Here is a 13964-nt window from a genome sequence, read left to right on the forward strand (position 1 = left end):
TCCTTTCCGTAGTCATCAATAGAATACTAATGAGTAGCCAGTATTTAAACTAATGTTTTGGGATTTTACGATACAGTGTTGTTGTGGCATTGTGTTTACGCTACGAGTTAGTTTCGTGCCAGCTCTGATAGTTGTAGTTATTAGACCTTGCGTTCTATCGTTGCCGACACTTAAAATTCTGAAGTCCCGGTAGAGCCAGCTTCGTGCAGTAATTAATTATGCAGTTATTGACTGTTTCTGCGCGTTCAACTTAAATTTGTGTGTTCTGTTTAGTTGTATTAACACGAGTTGTGGCTTATACTGTAGCACAAGAGAGTGCCTGTGTGTTCTAAATTCTGTTTAAATAAAAAGATTATTTTTATCCTTCTCACGACTTTATCGTTGTTTCATAGCGATAATTCGCTTTATGTTTGTTAGGTTCCTTGGACTAATTAACATTATCAGATCAAGTGAAACCTTACAACGAACTCCTGAGAGCGTGACGTCATTTGACAGACGATTCTGCTCCAAAGCTCTTAAATCCGCACAGCAGTAATATTCTAAAGGCACATTAAAAAAAGGAAAATCAGAAAGCTTTCAGATTTTATATCACACCCAAAAGGTGTTTCTTTAACATTTTGTGTGTTACTTTTATTTATTAAATAACATGTACTTCGCACTTAAACCACATAAAATTCAATTCAACAGCAATATCACAAAATATTTAAAAACATCAAAACAACATATCTTTAGAATTTTTTAAAAACAGTCTCCCGCTATGGGAAAAATATGCTTTTTTTTCCGTACAGTGTTGCTATTGCTCGCGTTGAAATCGTTGAGTTTTTTTAATAAAAAATTCGTTAAAGTTTTACAAAATTTGAAATAGATAATAAAACCAATTCGAGATTCAAAATTCGGGCTTCCAATTGCCCATGTTCGGTTGGAAGACTACATTATTCAAAATTGGATGGCTCTATGGGCCGTTGTTTTTCACAGTGCGAAAAACTTTCATGCAGATTCTTCATTATTTACTTTCTTTAAATATAATACAGGGCGATGATATTTGGTGGCAACAGTTTGAAAAGAGAATTAACGCAGAAAGTGAAACGATGCAAAATGCCATTTTGAGACTAATAGCCCTTTGAATCTAACACCCCTTTGGGCTATAAACACTGCTGTTTAAGACAAAAGTTCAAATATTATACCCGAATTGGAAAGCTCTTATGTTATTACTTTCATCATTCTTTTGAAGAGCTGTATTATTAAATTATAATATATTTCTCATTCTTGTTATAATTTGTGGCTTAAGAAACAAATATCTTATTAGTTCGAAATTGTTCAGCATAACTTCAAATCAATTTATTTCACTAAAGTTCAAATTATTACTTCTACTTTTCTAAGTGTGTTGCCAGGAAAATTATTGAAAATTTCTTCCAGTCCGAAAACGATTTTTATCCACTCTCCTGTGGAATGCTTATTATTACTATTATCTTTTTTTACTTCTTAGTATTATTATTATCTTACCCATTAGAGATTTGTTGCTATGGAAACAAATCCAAAGTTCATTATTTTCCTTCTCTCCCAGAAAAAGACTAATATTGTTTTTAAATTACATAATTTGCGTAATGTATCAAGCGACGTATTAAATTCATTCAAATGATACACAGTTGTGAAATACTTATAAGCAAATTCTACACTGACTACCAATAAGTATTTGGGCACCTGTGATAGAAAAGAAAAACTAACTTTATTCAAAATCAATAGTTGGTAGAGCCTCCACGAGAGGTAATTACAGCGTGGACCCTCCGGGGCATGCTTTCCACAAGTCTTTGTATGACAGCTAGTGGTATTTTCTTTCCACTCGCTTGGAGAAGACATAGAAGTTCCTTCACAGATTTTGCACGAATAGTGCACCCCTGAATTCGGGGATGCAACTCGTCCCAGAGGTTCTCGATAGGGTTTAGGTCTGGACTCTGGGCAGGCCAGTTCCATTCGTCGAAACATGACAACTGGCATTATTATCCTGAAAGTAACAGGGGTCCAACCTGTAAAACTGCGACAAAGTAGGAAGCACATTGTCATCCAAAATAGTGTAGTAGGCATCGGAATTGAGCTTACCATGAATGGGGACCAAGGGTCCCAGCCCATACCAGGAGAAACACCCCCAGACCATAATTCCACCTTCGCCGAACTTGACTGTTGGCATAATGCATTCTGGCAAGAGACGTTCTCCAGGTAGACGCCAGACTCAGACCCTGCCATCCGAACGGTAAAGGGTGAACCTTGATTTGTCACTCCAAAGAGCCCGTTTCCACTGATCTACGGTCCAATTTCGATGTGCTTTGCACCACATTAACCGAGCAGCGCGGTTGGACTTTGTGATCAAAGGCTTATGGGCAGCAGCACGATTATGAAAACCAAGCAGATGTGCTTCCTTACGGATGGTATTCATTGAAACAATACTCCCGGATGCCTGTTAGAATTCCTCGCGGATGAGGGCCGTCGATTGGAATGCGGTTCAGAAAGCAATTTATACGTATCATTAAATTCTTTCTATGTAGTTTGAGTTTAATGTTTAAGTTAACAGTATATTATAGAGATTGGAGTTTTATTGCCATAACAAGGATCGCACTGACGCTATGATACAAACGATATCGGTCTTCACATTTCACATAAGAATTTGGAACTAGAACCAATTGACATTAGAAGAGTTTTTTTTTAAATGGTTTCCTCATTAATTAAAAAAAATTCTCCTCCAAATCATAAATTTATGAACATGCAACTTGAAAGGGAGAACTCAAACTAGACGAAGCTAGAGTGTATATTTTAATTAGATTTCAGTGTTATCAAACAGAAACATAATGGTCAGATACTTTCGCCTCATTATATTTTTCCATTATAAGATGATAATGAAATTATCTTTAACTGAATTTTTATCCGAATTTAAATGGCTAATTATTCTTAAGTAAAAAATTCAATTATAGGCACTACTGATTATTTTCTTAATTACTAGCCGTAACGCGGCCAGCCTTCGTCTGGCTTTTAAATATACCGGAAAATCCCTAAATCCCTAAAAGGAACACCAAACATTAAATTTAAAAACTGTACAGAATTTTACTCTGCAGAACAACGTTATCAAAAAAATGTATTGCATATAAAAACATTTACAATGAAATAAGCAATATACCTTATATACAAATATTAATTATCCTAATAAATAAATTAAACAACTTCCCGTTGCCTTTGTTCTACAAACGTCCAGTATCTAAGGGAAACATTAAATTTAAAAACTGCACAGAATTATCACCCTTAATTTTCCGAGTGGCAACAGTGCTGATATTAGCAACAATGGAAGCTGTGATATATCAGCAACAATGGCTACGTGTCATTGCTGCTGATATAATGAGAGAGAATTATCGATTAAATCATCAAAAACATAAATTTAAAAAATGTCATTCGAATTTTGAAAAAATCCCTTCGAGGTGCACTGGCTCTTGTCCAGATGCACCCTATGTACCAAATTTCGTAGCCCTGGGTCTGTTAGCTTACACTTCGGACAAAAGACACACACACATAGACTCTTCTTTTTATATTCACAGATTATAATAGTTGTTTTATGGAAAATGTTTTATTGAAATGTTTTTTATGAACTTTATTGTTGGAAAAAACTTTCTCTTCTCACTTTTCATTCTTTTAATTTCTCTCACGTTTTTAGAAAAGTTAAAATTGAAAATGATGCTATATGTTAAAGAGCAACAATGAGAAAGAAAACTATCTCAATTTCTAGTTCAAAATCAAGTTCCGTTTGGTATGCTCTTAATTTGTAATTTATATTACGTAAGTTTAATACGAGGATTTTATATATCATTTTATCAGTGTTAAGGCTGCAGTTATAAGAACTGGATTGCGTAGCAGTTCTTGAAATTCTACCAGTTTGAAAAATTCTAATGTAATACATCAATTACGATATGAAAACAGAATATAGTACTTTGTAAAAATATGGCACAAATTGCAAATCTCCTTTAAAAGAACGATACTGATTTCTATATTCCGGGATTCAAAATAATGCTTAGTAATACAAATTAATATAAATAAATAATCTGTATTAACAAACATATAATCTAGAGAAATCAACATTTATAGATTATTTGCAACACCAGCCAAGAATCGCATTTTAAAATTGTCTGGCTATTAAGTTCTTCAAATCATAGTAAAATCAGAAAGAATAAATTCCTGCACATTATTAAAAAAGTTCATAGAACCTTCGTTTCTTGCAACACTGAAATTTCGGGGAAGTTGCACAAACATATATACAGGTCGTAGAAATACAAGTATGTCTTGCAACTTACCAGAAATCCGACGTCACGTATAAATATTCGTTTAAAAAATTTACACTTCCTAAGTGCGATTATCGCATGCGTTTACCATCTGTATAATTGTCAAAGAGTACGAATTAAAACTGAATGTCCCTATTCTGAGAACAAATGAGGTATCGTTATCCCTCGACTAGGGCCAATTATGACAAATTTATTGCGCACGCATTGTTTCTGGAAGCTGAATGACTGTGGCCGCCAAACTTCAAAACACTTCCAAACTCGTGAAACCTAACGGCCGACAAATCGACCATTCCTTACAGCAAATGCAGAAACGGTTTGCGCGAGACGCCGTTTAAAATTAGCCCTTTATTGCCCTATCCTGGGCATCCTAATCGCTGAGCTTTCCTTTTAATTAACATCTCTCTAAGAGATCGACTCTGATCGGAGCCACGAATGGCAACCATTTAGAATGAACACAAGGGAAATGGACTGCTGTAGGTGGTAACTCAAACGCCACGTTTTGTTGCGCGTGTTTGTCTGAAGGGGTAGGGTGTGAAAAGGGGCAATAAAAGTTTTATTCTTCCGCCTTCGCTCTTGCTATAAAGGCTACAAATGTCGTCTATTAGTGCGTAGTTTCTTTGTGTGTTATTCCAAGAATTGTATTAACATTATACAGAATTTAATATTGTACGGTAAAAATACTTGTAGAAAGTCTTTGTCAACTGAAAGTAGAAAATGAACGTAAGACTTCAATTCACGATATTCAGTTACTTGCTTAATAACAAGTTTTCAGCTAAGCTGCGTTGCATAAGCATGTGAAAACTCATAAATGTAAAGAATATAAATATATGAAAATGATAATTGCAATGATGAAAGGATGGTTATAAAAATGGGTATGTTTATTAAAAATCTAAAAGGACTATTAAGTTATATCCAAGATTTCCAGATAGAACTTTTAAAATGAACTATCATTTTGAGCTGATATTTTGATTGCTATTATTAATCAAAATGTGGGAGTATTTTGACGTACATTGTAACTGGACCTGTCTTGAAAATGTATCTATATCTGGGCAACTGTTGTTAAGATATATTTTTTAGACTGTATGTGATATGACTTGTAATAAAATTATGTTGCTAAATAAGTATTGTTATTTAGTGAAAAAGGATATTTAGTAAGAGAAAATAGGTCATCAATCTAACCATTCTCAACATTTAACAATAACTTTTGCTGTTGTTCTTGACTTTCAATCCATGCTTTCGTGCGGTTTTACTTTGAAATACATGAAGCACATTGCACATCACGTTTATTGGAGGAAAATGTTGTCTGCTATTTCTGTAGTTTAGAATATTGCTACAATTCTCTCGCCTAGATTACTTGGACTTTCCTTTCAGTTTAAAACAATTTGTTGCTCATGCAACTACATGGTAACTTCGCACAACTGATCTGGAAGACTATACGACTCAACTAATATCATGAAATTAGGCCTAGACCTTTCTCAGTTCTGCTAACTAACAATGATAGCCATAATAACGATACGAGCTTGAATTATTATACGTCGCTCATCACAGGATGAGGCTCATGCCAAAGAGCTTAGAACAAGTGACCTGTTCACCTAAGTCTTTAAATAAAATAATATGGAATATTTTTTCCTTTTTCATGGGATTCTTCAGCAATATTTACGGGGTATAGTGGCTGTCCCTGTTATTATACACTGAATTCAGTATATTGGTGGCTGAAAAACATAGATAAAGTTGAAGATATGCCAACATTAGGTAGTTCGGCCAGAAGGTAACATATGAACTCAAGAAAACAATAACACTTATAAGTCCAAATTTAGTACAGGTTATGAAATATCAAATCAAGAGAGTTATAGGTATGTACAAATAAACAAAAAGAACTCAGGAGCTTGTTAAAAAGAAGGGGATACAAAGGGAGAGATTAATGTGAGCTTGCATTTAAGTAACTGAAAGTTGTGATTTTTATTAATCGAAGTATTCTAAGTGAAATGACTTTATGGAAATGTGTTTGAGCGAAAAGAAATAAAAAAGAAGAAAAGTAAGTAAGTTAAATAGAAAGCGAAAAACAAAGTAAAAACAAAGAAAAGTGAAAAAGAAGTAAGAAGTAAAGTCTTCGAGATGGTTTTACTTCTTACTTTGAGCGAAAAGGAAGTCTGGAAAATTTACTATGCACGATGTTGGTTGCAATAAGAGAATAATCTTCAGAAGTATCTATATCTTTGAAAATACGGTTTGCGAAAAGCATTTGTGAGGAATTCATTTCTGTATTTCGAAACCAGTATTTCCAAGAAACGAAGAAAACATTGGAGCTCAGTTTCGAATATAAACTATATGTTTTTGTATAAAGTGTTCAGCTTTAAAACAGTTTGGTTAATCGCAAAAGCGAAAGGGATGTCGACATATTGCATTTGAAAATGTAAATTCGTATTTCGTAAAGTTTTGCTTTCCATGCAGTTATCAGATAGAATGATAAAGAGTAGGCTGCGAGATTTACTCGTTTGTTCCACACAACATTGGTTAATCTTAGTAGCTTTTTTATTTAAAAATTAAAGCTGTAGAATTCACGAAGCCTTTGTTCACCTGATACGGAAAATTTAGTAAACTGAGATTTATGTCAAAAGAGATCGTGATAAACTTACTACTCACAGATACCTGCAAATCAGATGCAAATATCAATATATCCACTATGCATGACCAACACTTACGGAAATGGAATATTGTTTTTTATCAGGTTCCATTTTAAATGTCTGAAAATCGATTATATTGCTATAATAGTAAATGCTATTGTTCATACCCTTATTTTCACGCCGAACAGAATAGTAAAAAATGTTTAGAATCGTTGAGCTATGTAAATTTCAGACATATTTCAAGCAAAGTTTGTTTAAGTACTCTTTTAGAATATCATACCTAAGAAAGAAATAGCTCAATATTTTGTCACCAGGAAAATTGACAGCTTAAGAACAAACAGAACCTAAAAAAAAAAGCTAAAACGCAACTGCTAAAAAAAGCTCAGCGTTCATCAACTCATTTTAAAGACTCGTTAGAATCCATTAAAAGGAAGATGAATAAATTCATTCATAACCATTTTTTTCCAAAGAAATTGCTTTTCCATCAATACAACGGGCTTAAGCGTACGGTTGTTTATTTACATGGTCTTCCTCAAGTGCAAAAGCATGGTATTAATCTGGTCCAGTGCTATCTTCCTTATTTTAAACTTCTCTCTAATTCTTGTTATTCCGTTCTTCCTTTTCGTTAGTTATTCGGTCAACTGTTAATGGTATTGAAATTTGTTCTTTTATTCCAAATGATCTGATTTTACTCAAAAGTTTTCCTCGGCGATTACTTGTTCTAAATGGTCTGATGTTTTCTTGGGATGTTGTTCTGAATGGTCTGATGGTTTCTTATGATGTTGTTCTGAATGGTCTGATAGTTTCTTATGATGCGGTTCTAAATGGTCTGATGGTTTCTTATCACTCGTTCTGAATGGTCTGATGATTTCTTATGATGTAGTTCTGAATAGTCTGATAGTTTCATTATTCACTCAATTTAAATTAGATGATTTTTCTATATAAAAATTTCTGATAAATAAGTTGTGTCTCGTTATGAGGAAAAGTATATGCGGTAAGTCAAATTGGCTCCGTAAATAAATGCCAACGTTTTATCTAAAACTATTTTTATTCCATAAAAAGATGATCGAAACATCGATTCTAAGGGTTGTATAAAAATTTAATTTTCTTTAGATAAAGTAATTTCAAATTTTACATTTTCTACATGAAGATTAAAATCTCTGTACCCATACCTATTTTTAACATTGGAAGAAATTAATATAACATTGGGATGAACAGGTAGAATCCACCGAAATACCAGACAGGAGATAGCTTAAGACCCAGTAAGGTAAGGAAGAATTTGATAAAACATATAGAACACAAATGCGATATACGTTCAGTTTTTCAATGGAAGCTGTTCAACAGTGTATAATAATGCTGCCACGCTGAGATGCTGAAGAATGAAGATATTCACCGCATGGATTATTCCGCACAATTCTCGGACCTAAATACAATCGAGAACAGGTGCAACATACTCAGGAGGTGCTTAAAAATAAGTTCTCGGCCACCAGCAACGATTTCGCTATGGTCAGTACTACAAGATAAATTAGCATTCCTTAAATGTTCTTCAACGATCTTGTGTTGAGAATAAGTAGAGAGTGGGCAGGAGGTGATTGTATCCATCTACTTAGTACTGTTGCCACTTGACGTATGGCCTTTGATTTTTTATGTGCTACTATACTGGAAACTCACTATTCAATAAAGGTCCTTCGCATCCTTTGGATTCCTTTCTTGATACAATCTGTTCCCTTTCAACTGCTTTTACAACTCGATTATGTTATCTTATGATCTTGAAATACTGCTTAGCAAAGCTTGTGGAGTCTACGTGTTCTTTTTGGTAGCATACAATGTGGACTCTCCGTTAAAGACTGTTAGAATCTGCATTCCTCCCGTTTGCGACTGCGCTGAGCAGAAAATGTGAACTATAGAATTACGCAGAAGAATCCTTCCGACGGAGAGAAAGGGTGTGTGGAGTCGACTGTGTGTTCTCCCGGTTCTGATTGTGCTGAAGACTGTCCTTCCTGCTATGCCTATCCGAGGTGTTTGGTCTACACGACCAGTAGCCGTGATTCTCTCGAGCGTGGTGTGCAGCAGTGGGATGCATAGAGTCCTAACATGGAACAGCGCAGTGGAAGACTAATGTAATAGGAATCTAGCCAAGTATTCCGGATAACGCTTCTACATCGCCAAGTACCTATCTCAATGAACTGTTAAACATGCTCAAATCCTATTGTACCAGTCAAGTACGTTTGTATGTTATCCATCGTATGATTTCACTAATGTGTCATAGTCTGACATGATATGTTCATCTATTTTGTTAAACTTAAAGGCAAATCACCGATTAAATCTTATGTTTCCAACTTTGTGCAATTTTTACTTCTGCAACAATGAACCTCAGTTCTACATGTACTACTGCGTTTTACTCTCAAGACCCTTTAAAGAACAAAAATCTCAAATACAACAAAGGCGAAGTAACGAATTCTCGCTATGTCTTTGACAATAAGTATTGCAAACGAAGGTTTTAAATAAGTTTTCATTTTAACTACAAATTAACAGATGCACGCGGTTGGTGCTCACAATTCACCACCACTTGTGGCTTCTAAATTAACAGATAATAGGAGCGTAAAGTGCACTTAAGATAGCTAATGACCGGATCTTATTAACTAACGCTAATTAGGCTGCATGCAGCAAAGAAATATCAGTATAAACAAGCAGCAAAGAAATATCAGTATAAACTGAAGAGTGGCGAACACCGACTAGAGAGCTACTTTCATACTCGCAGTATAAACATCGGAACTAAGTCCTCTATTACTCTTCTTGAACTCTTGACACGTAACTTAAATACTGATCCTGAAACACGTTTAAATTTGAATAATACGTCATAACAAATTTACATTTTGTAAAGAACCTGAAATCAGGAGGGAAAGGAAAGCCAAACTAAAAATAATTGGTTAGAAAAAGTAAATCCTTACAAGCTGCATGGAAAACCTATCTTGTCCTTAAGTTTTGCAGACCGATACATTTGTTTCTTATGAAACTGTACCTTTTGGAATTCGAAAAATTATATTTGTAATTATCTTCAGTAATGTTTGCATACGATTTCTCAAGATTAATGAAAACTCGGTTAATTTTGATTACATGAGAAGTTCCCGGATATTAATTCTGCTGTGAAAAGCAGATTTATATCTGTCATAGACCTGTCTTCTTCAATTCATTTTTATCATACATTTTTCAAAATTTATACGTCTATGATCAATCAGCTAAGAGTAATAGTTGGTGCAATCCTTTCGAAATACTCTCGTGTAACCTCAGACAAAAGGTAATAAAGCTTGGTGCGAATATTCATCTGACTTCTATGCCATATAAATCGCATTAAATGACTAAAGAGAATAACAAACTATTTCATGAAATTTTTGGTACTCTCATAAATTTATGCCCGCTTCTTACAGAGAACCAACCTTTTATTTTCCCTAATTGCATCAGTCATTGAATAATTTCAGCTTTATTTTTAGACAAAATATCTTTTTTATGTGGTTAAAAAAAGTCGTCACGCGTAGATGGCTTAGTATTCATAGAAATGTTGATCTTAAATTTTACATAATCTTACACCCATTATTGTGCCAAATAGACACAATGATTTTTTTTTCTATATTCGCTGTTGGAGATTTTAGACGACTCGCTGATTGAGTTTCTTTCTAAATGTATAACTATCGCTTACATAAAATATTCTTCCTCTCTTGAAAATTAAGAAGTATAATTAGTTGATTTCTACTATTTTCAGCTTAAGTAAATAAATGTTTCGTATGATGTGTGATGGATACATTATAAATAATATTAAAAAATTTCAAAGATTTTTTTTACATGGGAGAAAAACGTTACAAATCTTGAAAGTACTTTTGTCCCTGTAATATTTCTTGCTTTTGCTTTCTTTTTAAAGTGTCATTTGTTTATTTCTGATGTTCTTTATTATTTCTGTAGTCAATTATTTATATTAGAGTGGTGTTGTGTGTAAATCACTATCTAACTAGATACTTACAAGTATCAAATCAAAGTTACATGTGTCCAATATTCACTGGCCCTAAAAACGATATTTCGTACATTGCGTTGTAACCCTTGACTAGAGAATAATAAAATTACTTCACTTACCCACAAACACATATGCAGAGACACATTTTTGTTCTCAATCCCTCTTTATTCAATTATTTAAACATTATCTGGATTAAATATATCAATCTGATAACATATCACACAAAAAACACAAGAATATAAGAAACGGCGCCGTCTAGTGAAGATGGAAAGCAAAATTTATATCTTATTTCATCGTTCACTTTTCGTACTGGAAATATTTCCACGTTATCTACACACATTGCAGATGTTGCTTTATATACGCTTAGATAGTTCTTTTTTTTACACACGTTCTTCTGGTTAGCACAAGGTAATGACCACGAGGAGAGGAGCCGATGACAATAGCAGCAATTTCTTTCTTGATGCGAAACACACATTAGCAAGTTATTTCAAGAAGGGTTAAATTTTAGCATAAATACGTCATAGCTGGATTAATTTTCAACATAATCTTTCAAGATAATTTGTGCAATTCTCATGCTGCTTCGCTCCTTCTTCTCCATCAAAAAGACATTATACTCGTTCGAGACGTCAGCAAAGAGAGAGAAAAACCTGTTTGGTGAGTATTTATATGAAAGTGCAATTCTACGATTCCGATTAATGTTACGATAGTGTCCATGCTGATGAACTGCGTGGTGTGAAAAATTTCTATTCTCACAATTAGCTGTGATATTACTTTATTATTCCTGTAGTCAATTATTTATATTATTTGTGATATTACTTTATTATTCCTGTAGTCAATCCCTGCAATTAACTTTCCTTTTCTGTAGAGAATATTATCTTTCATGAAAATAGTTCCTAAGTGAATAGAACTTCTTCGTTGATATACTGTTTTATGGATCACATTTTCTGAACCGTTTGTTCATGTTATAAGTTTTTGTTCCTATTTTAAAATGCGAATAAACAATCTGACTTCGGTGAATGGGGACATTACCATTCTGAAAAGAAGCAGTTACCTGTGAGAGAGAGTATCAGCATCATTGATAAGAAATGACCACTTAAATTTGTTCTGTAGTCAACGATGTTCATTTTTTCTTATCAGGTGAGGATTTAACCTGCTTAAGACAGGATATAACAGCCCAAAGCATAACTGAATCACCAGCGTGTTTTATTGGAGAAAACAAATAGTTTGGATCGTAGGTTTTCTTTGATTTCTCCATAGATGAATTCGTCCTGAAAATAGTGTGAAGATCAACTCATTGGGAACCAGTAGTTGTGTTCATTGATCAACATGTAACGCTTTATATATTCCCGGCACTACTGCAGCGTTATTTCACATTTTGTGAAACAACAGGGTTAGGAGTAGCAACTCTGTCTTAAATATTATACTTATGTGACTCTCTTCGTACTGTATATATAAAATCTAAGTTTCTTAGATGTATTTTAAGGTCAGCAGTCAGTTTTTTACAGCAGTTTTGTAGAACATTTAGAATTTTCCAAAGTCGGGAAGAGTCAGAAATCAGCTATGCCCTCGCAGGGATTCGAATTCCAGACCTTGTAGTGTTAGCCAGACGTGCTTCTAATTACATCACAAGAACATGCAGTGAGGAAGGGGAAAATTTTCAATATTTTCCCCCACTTAAAGGTAGCATGAAGAGGAGGTGAATCCAATTGCCAAATCCAGGTGGTGACGAATTATCGTCCACCTCATTTTTATTGGGGCGATACTGTAAAGCAATTACGATGTTTTTGCAGTCGAAAAATAAGCAATGCTCTCGCCTGGATTCGAACTCCAGACCTACCGACTGCCAGCCGGATGTGTTCCGGTTACATCACAAAAGCATGTCATGAGAAAGCAGAAAATTCGTAATAGTTTGTCTTTTGATATAGCAATCTTTTTCAACATACTTCTGGCTCTTTAAGTATAAATTTCGCTTTCTTCGCAAATTAACTAAATTTACAAATTTACGCAAATATCAGAATTGTGTAAAAAAAAGTGGTGAATACTTTTAACAGTTACTGTTTAATCGATGGAAACAAATTTACCTTTTTTTTTAAATACTGTATCTATTACCTTGGCAACCCTTGTACCTGTAGTGTGTACACTGTAGTTTACAGTAATTAGAATTAATGCCTCTTTAAATTCTAATAAATTAGTAATTAATTTAATTTTGTAATTAGTTACATTAATAAATATTCAAGCTACCACTGAGGTAGTGATTACTAACACATCTCTATTTGGTATCTTTATAATTTACTTATATTAGTGAAAGACATTTGCATAGAATTTTCTATATAGTTTTGTACAATATGTATTTGGTATTGTTAATTCAAAGATGTAATGAGAAATAATAAAATTTTCTTCGTACAATTGAAGTAGTTTATTGCAGAGAAATCAATCATTAAGCAGTTCATTGACAAAATATGTACGTAATTGTGCTTTGTTGTCTCATTTTAAACTCGTCGAGTTTAGCATTACAGCTTTTCTGTTCTCTATAATGAAATCTCACTTCATTTTGAAAGAAGAACTAGCAGCAAACTTTTTGTAATCCAAATGCTTTTTATTATTTCAATGCTAAATTTTTGTTAATGTACTGTGCATCTGAGGAACTATTTTCAACCTTCTTTCCTCATGGACCTTATAAGAAATAAACTAACCCAGTGGGCGGGGCGCTCGTCACCGACATGTCGGCAAGAAAGAGTAGGGACGATCTGTTTTACTTTAACACTGAAGCCTATGGCGTTTGTATCACATAACTCTTTTTAATTATTAAATGTGATACGTTGTATAGTGATGAGATTATGAAAGCCACAGTTTTTTCCAAATAGGATTTAATATATCTCATTAAAGCACTTTTTACTGCATTTCGCGCATTTTTTTCACGCGTAATTCTTGTACAAACATCTTTACTTTGGTAAAACACTAAAACCTCTAAGCACAAAATTTATGAGCTTAATTTTGTTTAAAAAAATAAAGTAAAAT

This window comes from Stegodyphus dumicola, chromosome 8, assembly GCF_044657685.1.
Source record: "Stegodyphus dumicola isolate Sdum_Otavi_A_Nest chromosome 8, ASM4465768v1".
Taxonomy (NCBI): Eukaryota; Metazoa; Arthropoda; class Arachnida; order Araneae; family Eresidae; genus Stegodyphus; species Stegodyphus dumicola.